The following is a 14,332-nucleotide window of genomic DNA, read 5'->3' on the forward strand; positions in this document are numbered from 1 at the left end:
CCCATAACAACAAAAGATGTTATTATGATCCTTAAGTCAAAACTACCCATTTCCATACGCGAAAAATTAGTGAACGTGTCAGAGGAAGATCAGGACGCATTTTTATCCGTCCTTGATACGCTCGACCTTATACACGAAGACGCGCGTGCGAATGCTAACCGTAAGAACAACAACGCAGGCACGTATTCGAATGGAAACGGTAGTAATGGAAATGGTTCACACGAAACAAATACGGAAACAAACGGTACAATAACCGCAATAGAGGCCGAAACAATGGTTACCGGAATGGTAAACACAAAAACAAGCGTTACGGCAACCAACGGTACAATCCAATATACAACACGCAACAACAGTATTACGGGAATGCCCCATACCAATCAAACAATAACGGTAGTAACTTCTACCAGAATGGGAACAAATACAAGGGTAAACGTTGCAACAATCAAAATTGCGGAGGTCAGCCACCTCCACCACAACCCTATGGGCAGCCACAACACCAGCAACAAAAGCAATACACGCCTCAGCAACAACCATTCATGTAACAACAACAGTACACGCCACCACAACAGGACTTTAGATACAATAACAATAAACCAAGAAAACAATACAATCCACCGGTATATTTTACGCAGGCAAGTAATGTACCGATTTTTCAGCCTGGCAACCAAGTGCAGTACCAACAAGGGTTTGATACAAATCAACACACACAATGGGTAAAAAATCAGCGAGAATGGTCAAGTGATGTGACAGAAGAATCAAATCAGTCGCATCACAAGAAAGCGGAAAACTAAAGGCAGCACCTTTTCGCCTCCTTGGGGATGCTGCGGGACATAATGGGGGCAAACTCGACCTTGAACGACTTAACGTAATACGTTATGATCGCGACACTGACTTGAGAGACGATTTGTTGCAGGAAAATATTGAGACAGACTTGAATGACGTATGGGAAGACGAAGTACAAGCAATGACTAAAATTTACATAGCCAATACACCAATAGATGCTATTATTGATACTGGTGCAAATGTAAATGCTTTATCACTATGTATGTTTAAGAAAGTTTCTGCAGGGATGAAAATTTTAACGTTACCAGTACAAGGTTGTTCAGTAACAGGAGCGGTAGGATCTTTATCACAGCGAGTCAATTTGCAAGCTCAGGTACCGATAAGGATTAATTCTACTTCTTTCATGTGTGTATTTCTAGTAGTTAAGAATTTGTCAGTGTCATGCTTATTAGGAATGGAGTTCCTGAGGAAGAATAAGGCAGTGATTGATATAGAAAAGGGTATCTGTACAATCCGAGTAGGTGAACAGGAGGTAACGCTGCAATTGTTGCGCGGCAAGGTCAAAAGAGTCAACACTGAGCACAAAGTTAAGGTACGGAGACTGGTACAGCGAATGTTTTTGAACCAAGCACACATGACAAGACAGGGTAACAGTTGGACGGATTTTGATACTGATGACGGACTTCCGACTAGAGAAGAGATTTTGAATAAAGTAAGCGAATCAAGTGAACTTGATTACATACAAAGGCAAGATTTACTGCACTTACTTATGAGGTATCTTCATGTCTTTTCTTCGAAACCTGGAGTAATACGTGACTACGAATATGACATGAAGGTCGCTCCCCATTCTACTTTTTGCAAGACAACGTACTCTGTCCCGTATGCAAGGCGCGAGGCTGTGAAAAATGAAATACGTAAATTGCTTAAGTGGGAGATCATTGAACCGTCAGACTCACCTTACAGTAGTCCGTTATTGCCAGTTTTGAAGCAGGATGGTAGTGTACGTATAGTTTTGGATGCAAGAAACATAAATAAAATAATTATTCCAGTAAGAACTCGACCTGAGGCTATGGATGAACAATTACAAAGGTTTCATGGAGTAAAATTCCTCACATCCGTAGACTTGAGATCGAGCTACTGGCAGGTCAAGATGACATCACAGTCTCGAAAATATACAGCGTTTATATTTGCAGGTAGATCATACCAATTCAAAGTAGTTCCATTTGGTTTGAATGTGAGTTCAGGCGTATTCATAGCTGCACTTGATCATGTATTAGGACCTGAACTGTTGGATCGAGTAACAGTGTATGTTGATGACTTACTGATTGCTACGAAATCTTGGGAAGAACATTTAGACATAATAAGCAAAGTTTTCCAGAGGTTTGTTGACTATGGAGTCACAGCTAATCTACATAAGTCTAAATTTGGTAAAAGCGAGATTAAATTTTTAGGACATCTTGTATCATCACAGGGAATTACCCCAGATCCAGACAAACTAGCAGCTATTAAAAACTTTCCTGTGCCCTCTTCTAAACGCCAGTTGAAAGGCTTCCTCGGAATGACTTCCTTTTTCAGAAAGTTTATTTCGGACCAGTCGATGAACAGTCAAGCATTGCATGATCTTCTAAAGGAAAACACTCACTGGCATTGGACGCCAGAGTGTCAGACAGATTTTGATCGCATTAAACAAGCACTTCTTAACAGCAATATTTTGTTCCATCCAGACATGGATAAAGAATTCTGTATTTCGTCAGATGCTTCATTTCAGGGGCTTGGTTCTTGTTTGTTTCAAATAGAAGTAATTGATGGAAAAGAAGAGATAAGAGTTATCAGCTTTGCAAGTAGGGTTCTCACAGAATGTGAGAGGTCATACTCGGTGACAGAGTTGGAGGCTCTGGCCGTTGTATGGTCCTTTAAAAGGTTCAATTACTACATCCATGGTCGGAAAATTAAGGTCTTTTCTGATCACCAAGCTCTTAGTTTCTTGCTCTCGTGTAAACTTCTTCATCCTCGTCTTACACGATGGAGTCTATGTCTAACTACCGAATTCTTCTAATGAAAGAACCACTACATAGAAAGTATTTCCTTCAGCTCTGCAAGCAGATGCGCATACTCCAAGAAACAGATCCCAAATGGCGTAAGATCAAACAACTTCTTCTAACAAAACCCGATCACCACTTGTCCAAATTTTATAAACTACACAACGATGTTTTATTCCATCGAACTTCTCTCCTCTCTGGTAGATGGTGTGTGTGTATACCACACGCATACGTTGAACACCTTATCTGGTACACACATCTTTCCTGGGGTCATTATGGACCTGAAAAATGCAAACGAAAGATTTCTGCCTATTGCTATGTACCAAACTTGCACCATCGAATCCATAAGTTGTTAAGTACATGTCTTATCTGCCAGAAGGCAAAACCCTTCAACCATTCGAACCTAATTCCTCTGAATCCAATTATTACTGAGAGACCAAATCAAGTTCTGGCCCTTGATCTCGCCGGCCCCATGCCGCAAGGGAGGGGAGGGGTGAAATACCTAGTCGCATTGTTGGATCTTTTCACAAAACATGTGAGACTTTATGCAGTGAAATCATCCAGTGCACTTCCGATCATCCGTCGAATCGAACAAGACTATTTTCCTCGATTTGGCAAGCCGGAGGCCATTCTATCAGAGAATGCATCGAATTTCACTGGCAGACAATGGCGCAATTTTCTTGCCAGACATGGCATCAAACAAATACTTATATCTCGTTTCAGACCGCAATCTAATCCCACCGAACGTATCTTCAAAGAGTTCAATAGATTCATTCGAACCTACATACCTAATAGACAAACCCGTTGGATTGACTTTGTATCTTTATTCGAGCAGATTGTCAACAATCTTCCACACTTCTCAACTGGATTTACACCTGCGGAACTAATGACGAGTCATCGGGAAAGAAATGAATGGTTAGATCCCATACCTAAAATTGTAGAACCAGAATTAGATTTAGATGCAAAACTTAGGCAAGCATTGGTATCCTTAGCTGTACAGGCGAATCTACGCAAGAAGTCTTATGACAAGAAAGTATCTAAGGCCCTTACATATGATATTAATGAAAAGGTGCTTTTACGGACACATTTTAAGCCATCGAAGTTGTTGAAAAGAAATCGGAAATGGAGGCTATTGTACGACGGACCATTTGTAGTAATTAGAAAACCACATACAGGATGTTATCTAATGGCGGATCCAGCATCTGGCAGAATTAAAGGATTGTATCACCACCAGGATCTCAAGAAGTATAACGAGGCAAAGTAACGAGCAAAGGAACATTAGCCTAAGGTTTAACCTGCGAAACACTTCGGTATTCAAACACACCAATACGAGTACTCACACTTTGGCGAAAAACTATGGAGGTAATTGAAGATCTGATTTATTATGGCGTACGAAAAAGAAAGCACATTCCATTTGAGAGGATAGATTCTCAGTTAGTTTTAAGTTAGTCATAGGTGTAAGCAGTCCAAGTTGGCTGTTGGCATTGAGGAATGCCGTTATTGGTGAAAGGAGATACGGAAGGAAGTAGCAGATTGCCACCTTCCAACTCCAATGAATATATATATATATATATGAAATATTAGGTTAAGCAATTTCTTTTTCAGCCCTCAAGATGGAATGTTAGTCTTTAAGTGTACAGAGTACAGCCTATTGCGTGTAAACTGTGCGTTATTGTAACACCGCCATGAACTATACCTTTTGTTAGCGCGATCTTTAGAATTAAACAGATTTGTGTAGCCAAGTGTTTGAACTGTCAAAAGCAGTAAATAACAGATAGAGTATCACGTAGTATTTGATAGTTTTCAGGAGATTCAATCTCAGATTCAAAATATCATCTACGAACAGTAAGCCTCATAAAGATTTAATAGCTAAGCAACAAAGCATTTCCTTTATTCTGTTTTACAACAGCTGTTAGGTCATGTAGTCGAGAGTGCCACTACATGGAAACATATACGTCGTACTGACAAGCCTGAAGTATTCCTGATGGTAAACGTTTCTTCTTTAAACATGTAAGGTGCACTAAAGTAATTAGCTATTTCACAGCCAAGCCCGACAATCGCCCAGAAGGAAGCGTGAGAAACTAGAAAGCTGTCACCAGATATGACTCACATTATAATAATAAAACTAAGATCTGATATTAGATTAAAGAATAGCCACTTGAAGGCACACGTGACGCATGTCATGCATCTTAGGTCACAAAATTATCCTAGTGTAGTTGTGCTAGAATTTGTATATGTATATAGTGTATTTATGTTCATATTTGATCCTCTCCTCTTCCACTTCCCCATCCTATCCCATTAAAAAAAAATTGAGGATTAGAATTTGACAGGCTCATCTGAGTGCTCTTTAGACGGTTGAAGTGGAAACGAAATTTGTGGGAGAGATCCGTTAGCGAAAATTTTGTTCTAATCGCGTATCGCGAGTAGCAATGTTGAGAGATTATAATACATCCCGCGAGTAGCACTTGCAGCCAGTAACTTTATGAAGCATGAATCTTGCGGAGAGAAATGCATGAGTATGCTCGACCAGTAGAGATAGAATTTGTTCAATCTGTGCTCTACATAAACAGTGACACTAAATTTTGAAGAGAAACGAAATAACAAGCTGCTTAAAAGATTTGTTTTAAGAACAATTTTACCTTTGTAAAAGGGAGAGAGAATAACCGAAATAATCGTGCCTTGATGCACAAGTAGTGGTATTCAATACGCTAATCCGGCGTGGCGTGACTGAAAAGGTTAACAGAATTTGTGACTGTAAGCAAACTTAAGAAATGTATGTATCTATGTATGTCATTTATGGACATTGTTTAATCTTGCAATGTATTTACCTGTGAGTAACTTGAACTGTGAAATCACAATGTGAGATGGGAGATGTGAATTTGCAGACACTCTAAGACGTTCTAAACAAAATGCGAGTGATAAAGTGTACAAAATACGTGTGCAGTGACATGTGTACACGCAAGTGCAGGTAGTGACAGCGATCACAGCAAAACATTTTGCAAACTATATGTAAAACGTTGGCCTCACTTACCTGTGTGTAAGCAGCATGGCGGGTCGCAGGGACTGTCGTGTGAAATCCTCGAAACAGACGGTGGTATTTTCTACCCAAGTTTTCGATACGCCGATCGACGATGGAGAAAGGACACTAGACGTGTGTTTCCGCGTGTTCTCATTTTAGCAGAGCGCGAGTGACACACGTTAAACTTCATACGAGCATACACGAGCGCGTGTTGCACTGGACTAGTAACCGGCAACAGCGCGGAGCTGCTTGCAATTGGACTCAACAATTAACATTTGAAACACAACCGACGCGCGCGCTGTGGAGGCGTGTCATTGACCTTAGAATGTTTTCCGTCTCACAACTACGCAAGAGACATTGCTAAAGCTATCACAGTGAAACTTAATTATGAACTTTATTTATTCTGTAAAACGAGAAGTCTTAGCTTCAAATTAATTTCCATTTAATCAGTCACGTCGGATATTTTGCGATAGATAGTTAAATAAAGACAAGGCATTACTGAGCACTGAAACGTTAACTGGAGGGGAAGGTTATCAATCCTGTCCAGAATCCTATAAAACCTTTACCTGTAAGTCTACATTATAGCACGAACCTAACACAGGTTTCTTTCTGTTTATTTGCATGTAAACGACATGACGCTTGATGCGAGACACTAGAGAGGCAACACGAGCGAACACAAAAAAAAAAGGACGCTACCCAGGGTCGTGACCTCTCGGACGACGCCGCTCACCGAACGAGAATAGACGTTGCAGACTCCGGTTAAGTGAGCGCGTGACAAATAAAAGTGTACAGTGTAGTGTCAAGTGAAACGTCCTGATTAACAACGACATTCTAAAAGAATCTAATGAAACGGATAAAAAAACATTACGAGACCAAACAGGTCACAGACAATTTTAGAGGACTGTTTAAGTAATTATTTCAATGTATCTGTGTATGTTTGTCTACTGACATGTTTTGTTTTCTATATAGAGTATTATTCATTTATCTTTGTGTGTGTTAGACTTAAGATTGTTTTTTTTTTCATATTTTGTTTCACCGTAACAGCAATTAAGATGACAGTGCAAGGACACCTTACAATGAACTGAGAGAAGTGCCAAAGTGCACAAAAGACACTGAAAGACTATTTGTTTTCATAACTGTACTGGAAGCATAAAATAACTAGATGACAAACTCATTCCAATTTTATGTTAGAACGAAAGTAAACAGATGATAAAACACAGTAATGTCTTGAAACTACATGTGAGTCCTGATGATCCTTCCGGAATCATCATGCCTCACATGGGAGGCATTGTGACATTACAGCCTTTATCACTGCGATTTTTAACATGTAAAAGTTTTTTTTTTCTGTATTTGCGTCAGTATGTGCGAACTTCTAACATATACCAATGAATGTTGTAACCAGATATCTTTGCCGCGCTCCTGAAAAGCGCAGAATATCACGATAGCTATAAACTGTTATACGCTGCTATCGATGAGTAAAAAAAAAAAAAAAAAAAAAAAAAAAAAAAACCGATGCACCTATGTTTCAAAATAACAATTGCCAGTTTTTACTTCTGCAGGGAGCCGTGTCGCTGTCTAGCTCTTCTGTGAATGTGTTGCGAGTCGGACGCAAAAGTATTGTGCTCCATCTGATATAATCATTTTTATTGTAAAGTTAAGAGTTTAAGTGATTAGAAATATATGTAGCCACAAACAAGCGAGAATGTATATCGTGAAAAATTCGCTCCAACGCCACAATGGGTGGCCATGTTAATGTAAGTTTCCGTTTCATATTATAATACTTGAAGCCTTGAAGTTTATTTAATTTCAAAGAAAATCTCTCAACCTTATTTTCATTAATTATACTTATGATAATCCTTCCTGTTTAAAAGATTTATGCAGCTTATGATCCAGCGTGTGTTCTGTCGGAACAGGAGGCTGTCGTGACGACATCGCAATCCAATCAGTTGGTCCCTTAGGTTTCTTTCATGTAACTTCCGTCTGTTTTCTCCGCGCGATCTTCCTCCGAAAAAAAATTTCTGTTCATTTTCTTTAGTAATTTTCGATATCGCGAAGGAGAAAAGACAGCCGCCTCCTGCTCCGAACGGAACACTACGACTTTTCTAACGTCGGAGAGTACCGCACGAATTTTCCGCTAAAAGGTAATAGAGTTTCTTAAAGCTGGATCAATTACACATGTTGCTGCTGTTCTCCGACAAATCTGGTGTGATTAATAGTAATTTATTCTGTCACGACAAAAAGAACCAATTTTATTTTTACCAAAGCAACAAAGCTTTCAATTAAATTACTAAGAAAAAAAAAAAATCATACCAGAAGTCCTAGGTATCACGTTTGTCTCACTAAATTTTATTTCGTGATCACCGTCTTGGAAAACGTGTTCTGCTGCAGCTGATATGTCAATTTGTCCCAATCTACAGTTCCTTTTATGTCCCGTTAGGCGGGTATTAACACTCCTTTTAGTTGTTCCAATATAAACCATGGCACATTTACACAGAATTTTATACACGCCTGGGGTAGTTAAGGGTGTCGTGCGTCTTTCACTGATCTTACACTTTCACTAATTTTCTTAGTCGGTCGAAAGATTGTCTCCACTTGAAATTTGGCCAAAACTTTCCCAATACGGTCCGCGATGTTATGAATAAATGGAAGAAAAACTTTTCCAGCCGACGGTTGTTGCTGTCGGGTATTTTCGGACACTTTTCTTCTAGGATGGAGTGCTCGATCTATTTCGTTGTCAGTGTACCCATTTCTTTTGAAAGCCGTTCGCAAATGGGTTAATTCCTCTTGCAAATAAATTGGCTCACAGATGTTATTAACCCTGTCCACTAAAGTTTTTATGACTCCTCTCTTCTGCCTAGGATGATGATTCGAATTCTTATGTAGGTAACGATCGGTGTGTGCGTCTTTCCTATAAACCTTGTGCCCTAAAGTCCCATCTGCCCGTTTAATAACCAATACATCCAAAAAATTTAGTTGTCCATTACTCTATTTCTCCATGGTGAATTGTATCTTTGGATTGAAACTGTTTACGTGCACCAAAAAATCACTCAGTTCCTCTTCGGCATGATTCCATATCACAAAGGTGTCATCCACGTATCGATACCACTTCAAAGGGCTTTTTTTGGCCGATTGCAGCACTTGTTTTTGAAAAAATTCCATGAATAGATGGTTGGTTCAAATGGTTCAAATGGCTCTGAGCACTATGGGACTCAACTGCTGAGGTCATTAGTCCCCTAGAACTTAGAACTAGTTAAACCTAACTAACCTAAGGACATCACAAACATCCACGCCCGAGGCAGGATTCGAACCTGCGACCGTAGCGGTCTTGCGGTTCCAGACTGCAGCGCCTTTAACCGCACGGCCACTTCGGCCGGCCCATGAATAGATTAGCAGTAGCAGGGCTCAGAGGGCTAACCATGGCCACCCCGTCAGTTTGTTCATAAAACTCGTTGTTATATTGAAAATAAGTCGAGGATAGACAATGTCGGATCAAAGCTATTATATCAGTAGGAAACATGCCAGCTATGTAAGAAAGAGCTTCGTCAACAGGAACCATGATGAACAGGGATACTACGTCGAAACTGACGAGGATGTCACTTGGACTAACTGTGATCTCCCTCAGTCTTTCGATAAAATGCATGGAATTTTTAATATGACTATCAGTTTTACCTATATACGGTTGCCACAAAGAAGCAAGATATCTAGCCAGCTCTTGAGTAGGAGCCCCAATGGCACTTACTGTCGGTCTCAATGGGACATTGGGCTTGTGTATCTTACGTAACCCATACAGTCTAGGAGTGTAAGTTCCGTTTTGCAAAGGTATTTTTTATCTTCTGTAGGAATGGAAGAGCTTTTAATTAATCGCTGGGTAGCACTTAACACTTTCGCTGTAGGATCCATTTTCAGTTTTTGTAGGTGGTAAGATCCAAGAGGTCACTGATCTTTCTATGATAATCCTCACTCTTCAGCACGACAGTAGCATTACCCTTATCAGCAGTAAGTACAAAAATATTCCTGTCCTTATTGATCTCCCGTAATGCCTTCCTTTCTCCTATGGATAAATTACTGCTGGGTGGCTTGGCTTTACGTAATATCCTGGCTGTTTCCATCCTGATTTCATCGCCACAATGCGGTGATAACAGACGAATCCCTGCTTCTATATAGGCAACAATATCTTCCGTGGGAATCTGTGGTGGAGTGATAGCAAAATTTCCCCCTTTAGAGAGAACAGAGACTTGGTCCTTGGATAGTTCTTTCCCGGACAAGTTGATAACTGTATGGGAATTGTCCGTTGTCAATGTTTCCGGTTTTTGTAAATGCTCAAGCTTATTTTTCTGCCTATTAGAAGACACTTCTGCCCTAAGTTCCATAGATCTAAATGTTAATCTATCCACCTTATTCCAATCACCCAACTGCATAGTATTGCTATTACGTAAATGAAGATTTAACAGTTGACTACCAGTTACCGCGAGTCCTCGGCGTCTTTGATGGATCCGCTCCCGCATCATCGCCAATTCCATGCGTAAATAAATACGGTTCGCTTGCGCTGTGTGAAACATTCTACTCGCCTTCAAAAACTTCGGAACTGTCCCAGTGTCACAGCAACGTAGCAAAAAAGTGAGTGAACAAAGTTGTTGAGCTTTCTTCTTACGTAGGCTCTCCAGTCATCGTACCATAATCGACATATCCTCCCCGTAGAGGCGTCTAATCATAACATGTAAGCTTTCACGGCCGGCGTCTTCATTAATTAAAACTTCAGGGCTGAATTGCCGTGGTCCATATATAAAACTGCTTCTCCTTCCTGACGTTTCGTTGCCTACTGCGGGCAACATCTTCTGAGGTGAGTCGGCGACTGGCTACTAGGCACTGGAGGTCCCGCTTATATAGAGCGCTTAGATGGGGCCACCACTCATCACGTGCTTTCGACCTTAAAACTATCTCTGAGAGAGTGCCATCTCTCTCGATTATAGGTAATCGATAGTCACTTCGTTGGTACAGAGTCGACCGCCATATCTTGTCTAGTTTTAATCCTTCTTCTTTTTTATTAAAATTATTTTCGTGCTTGTAGATCTCTATAGCTTCTCTATACATGCGGGTATAATAATGTGAAGTCCTAGCTATCACGTTTGTCTCACTAAATTTTATTTCGTGATCACCGTCTTTGAAAACGAGTTCTGCTACAGCTGATTTGTCAATTTGTCCCAATCTACAGTTCCTTTTGTGTTCTGTTAGGCGGGTATTAACCCTCCGTTTAGTTTTTACTGTTTCTGAAACACTTTCAGTCACCAGTAGCAGAAATGTCAATCACTGTAATCAATATTACACTCTACAGCGAGGTGTACGTTGTTAAGAAATTACTCGTTGGAAAAAATCGTGTTTCAGACTAGAACTCGAACTCGGAACCTTTCCTTTGTCGGCCATGTTCTCCCCGACAGAGCTATCCACGTACAGATCACAAGTTTCCCTCACAGCTACAGTCCTACCAGTACTTCCGTGGAACTTCTAAGTTCACCGTCGTACTTCTAAGTTCACCGAAGTTCTGTTTCATATCTTCTTAAAATAGCACTCATGGAAGGAACGATTTTGCCGCCACAACCTACGTGATTTTTTCGAGAGTGAATCTCTCACATTGTCGGTTGGTGTGTGCTATTTTAAACTTCAAGGCAGATTAAATCGGAGATAGTTATTACAGTTTGCACCACGAAGAAATCATTGGCACTACGCACTGATGCAGAAATGTGACACACAGAATGCATTGGCAGAGTACCGTTTCCGTAGCTATACATTACAAGACTTAATTTCCTAAGTTACTTGTGCGATTCACGAGTAAGTGCACTCTGCAGTAACAAAGTAAAATCATTTTGCGCATGTTTCCTAAATACCTCTCGCGCAAGTGAGGAAATTTTAAAAATTGTTGAGGCTTTTGTGACCACTTGTTGAAATATTGCCTGCTGATGGTTGCCAGACATTGACAGATGTATCTCACGCGATCTCAGGAGCTAAACACAGTTGCTGTTGTTATTAGAGAAATTTTTTCGCCCATATAGTATGAAAATAAACAATGATTCCAAAATTCAGCGAAATTCAATCGCCATATTCAGAGAATTTCCATAGAAAAAAATTCTTGCAGTCGATGAAATGGATTATTACGGTAAAAATTGTTTTTCTATACGAATAATCTGAATATGGCTTTTTAACGTCGCTGCAAGTAGTAGTCATTGCGTATTTTACTGCGACGGGGCGAACAAACTTCTGTAACAAAAACAACCCCTTTTTTACCGCTGTTGTTCTCCCAGTGGAACACAGGCTCTCTGCAACATGGGAATCCAGGATCTGTTCACCTTGAGGCTTTCTTCGTTCTTGTTGAAGCTGTTGTCACGTCTGTGGATTTCTGTGGCTCCAGCCAGGAGTTGAAGGGCAGGTGTTCCTCTAATTCTTTTGTAGGAAACCTGAAAGGGTTGTTCCAGGGCGAATCATTACCCCAGGAAGGCAGCTGTTTCCAAGCACCTTCTGCGAAACATACGTTTGGATAATCCTGGTAGCAGGCAGTATTTAGCAAATGGAGTCATTAACACTAAGGGTCGTGGTAGGGGGAGAGGGAGGCGTTAGTGCCAACGAAATTACCTACGTGCGGCCACTTAGTCTCAAATGTCTTACTGAAACTACCTCGTTTGCAAAAGTTAATCAAAAACTTGTCCGATTGCAGGTGGTAAGCAGCCACCGCCAGAACCAGTAGGCTTGTTGTAGAGTAACGGATCACAGTAATGGGCACAACATTACAAAATTTTGTGACCATTGCTGTGACCCGTTCCTCTGCAACAAACCTTCTGGCGGTGGCTGCTTACCACCTGCAATCGGACAACTTTGTGATTAACTTTTGCGAACAAGGCAGTTTCAATAAAGCATTTGTGAATATAAGATCACGGTGTCCGTAGACAGTGGTAATTCCATGTTATTGTGTCTGACTGGCTGATATTCCTAAGTCTTAAATACGTTCACGGGGCATATTCGAGCTCGTGAAAGCGCAGAATCAATCGGCAATCCTCGTCTCATGCAGAAAGTGCTGTCCTCTTGGACGAAGATGATGTGCTTCATAAGTTGGCAGAAGGTGGTCCTTTCGTTATCAACCGAGATATTTCTTGCAGCGGACTGGTGTGGCCGAGCTGTTCTAGGCGCCTCAGTCCGGAACCGCGCAGCTGCTACGGTCGCAGGTTCGAATCCTGCCTCGGGAATGGGTGTGTGTGATGTCCTTACGTTAGTTAGGTTTATGTGGTATAGGGGACTGGTGACCTCAAATATTAAGTCTCATAGTGCTCAGAGCCATTTGAACAACTTTTTATTTGTTGCAGCAGAGAAATTTTGCGGGAATACGAAAACGCGTTTTCGTAAACGCAGAACGATTTTGGCTTGAGTCATTACAGTTTAATTCTCTGGCGGAAAAAATCGCAACACCAAAGACTAATTAATGTTGAGTAATGAAATTCCGGGACTACGTCAACTAGATAGCATATTTAAGTGTTTAACACTGCTAGGTCACAGATTTATGTCAGCGCGATACAAACAATTGCAAACTTGAAATTTTGGTACATTATAACCGGTGTAATCGCCATAATGTTGAATACAAGGATGCAAACGTGTATGCATTATGTTGTACAGATGCAGGATGTCAGTTTGTGCGATTGAGTTCCAAGCCTGCTGCGCTTGGTCAGTCAACAAAGAGTCGGTTACAGCTGTTTCTGGACGACGCTGGAGTTGTCGTGCGAAGATGTCCCATATATGCTCGACTGGAGGAAGATCTGGTGATCGAGCAGCCCAAGGCAACGTATCGACACTATGTGGAGCATGTTGAGTTACAACGTACCCCAGAATACTGTTCACATATGGCAGCACAACAGGTCGAATCACCAGATCGACGTACACATTTGTAGGCAGGGTGGATGGGATAACCACGAGAGGGCTCCTCTTGTCATACGCAGTCGAACCCCAAACGATAACTCCAGGTGCAGGTCCATTGTGTCTAGCACGCAGACACGTTGATTGCACTTTTAACCAGCACATGACCTTCACTGGCGCTAGCGCAGAACAAGCTTTCATCAGAAAACACAACAGACCTTCACCCTGACATCCAATGAGCTCTTGCTTGACACCAGTGTAGTCGTCAGTGGAGGTGTTTTGGGGCCGTTCCCTGATCTCATTTTGAATGAACAGACAGAATCAGTTAACACCCCCTTCCTAAATAACTTTGAAGAAGCTTTCACTTTTTTAAAATAACTTAAACCTAATATTCCATCAAAAACATTCAGTATACAGGCTCCAAAAACTGCGTATATGTCATTGAAAAATTGCATAATGAAATCATGTGCATTGCATATTATGTCATATATTAGAATTATCTCCTACTATTGCAACAACTAATTAGTAACACACAGTAGTTCTGTACTACACATAATGTTTGTAATCTTATTTGTATGTAATTTTATTTATTCCGTTT

This window comes from Schistocerca americana, chromosome 3, assembly GCF_021461395.2.
Source record: "Schistocerca americana isolate TAMUIC-IGC-003095 chromosome 3, iqSchAmer2.1, whole genome shotgun sequence".
Lineage (NCBI taxonomy): Eukaryota > Metazoa > Arthropoda > Insecta > Orthoptera > Acrididae > Schistocerca > Schistocerca americana.